Below are 369 nucleotides of genomic sequence, written 5' to 3' on the forward strand. Positions count from 1 at the left end.
AAATAAAAGTAGATGCAAAGCACAAACAACCTGCTGCAGAGGGCAAAAAGGATGCTTTAGACAGCTGAGGATCTACTCACATGGACTGGTTCTGGGTCAATAATCCCACACTGTGCATCAAGTCTGAAATGATAAAGGATAATTGATTATGTTTACTGATGGCCCTTGCAGTCTGTTTCTCCAGTTGGCTTAAGGAAACATACATTTTATTTATTCATTTACTCATTTTAAGTATAGAGATTAGCGTCACTGATCAAGGCAGAGACGGCAGTGCTACACATCTGAAAAAAATCTATGTACACAAAGTATCAATTGCAAATAAAGAAAGCCCAAAGTAAAAGCCTGTGAGTTTACGGTAACGTCTCCTCG

At 38.8% G+C, this 369-nt stretch overlaps 1 protein-coding gene across 3 annotated transcripts in view; it reads right to left on the reverse strand.

Moving 5' to 3' along the window:
• Positions 1-363, reverse strand: part of LOC126389321 (NACHT, LRR and PYD domains-containing protein 1 homolog) — a 14,939-nt gene extending 14,576 nt beyond the window's left edge. For 2 of the 3 annotated variants that reach the window (XM_050042946.1, XM_050042945.1), the window contains exons 1-2: positions 355-363; positions 81-123 (exon numbers count right to left, since the gene is read on the reverse strand). The gene's annotated coding sequence lies outside the window, so the exon portion shown is untranslated. The remainder of the gene's footprint in view (positions 1-80; positions 124-354) is intronic. The other variant, XM_050042947.1, reaches the window with a different exon arrangement.
• Between the last annotated feature and the right edge of the window lie 6 nt (positions 364-369).

The sequence above is a fragment of the Epinephelus moara genome, chromosome 4 (assembly GCF_006386435.1).
Source record: "Epinephelus moara isolate mb chromosome 4, YSFRI_EMoa_1.0, whole genome shotgun sequence".
Taxonomy (NCBI): Eukaryota; Metazoa; Chordata; class Actinopteri; order Perciformes; family Serranidae; genus Epinephelus; species Epinephelus moara.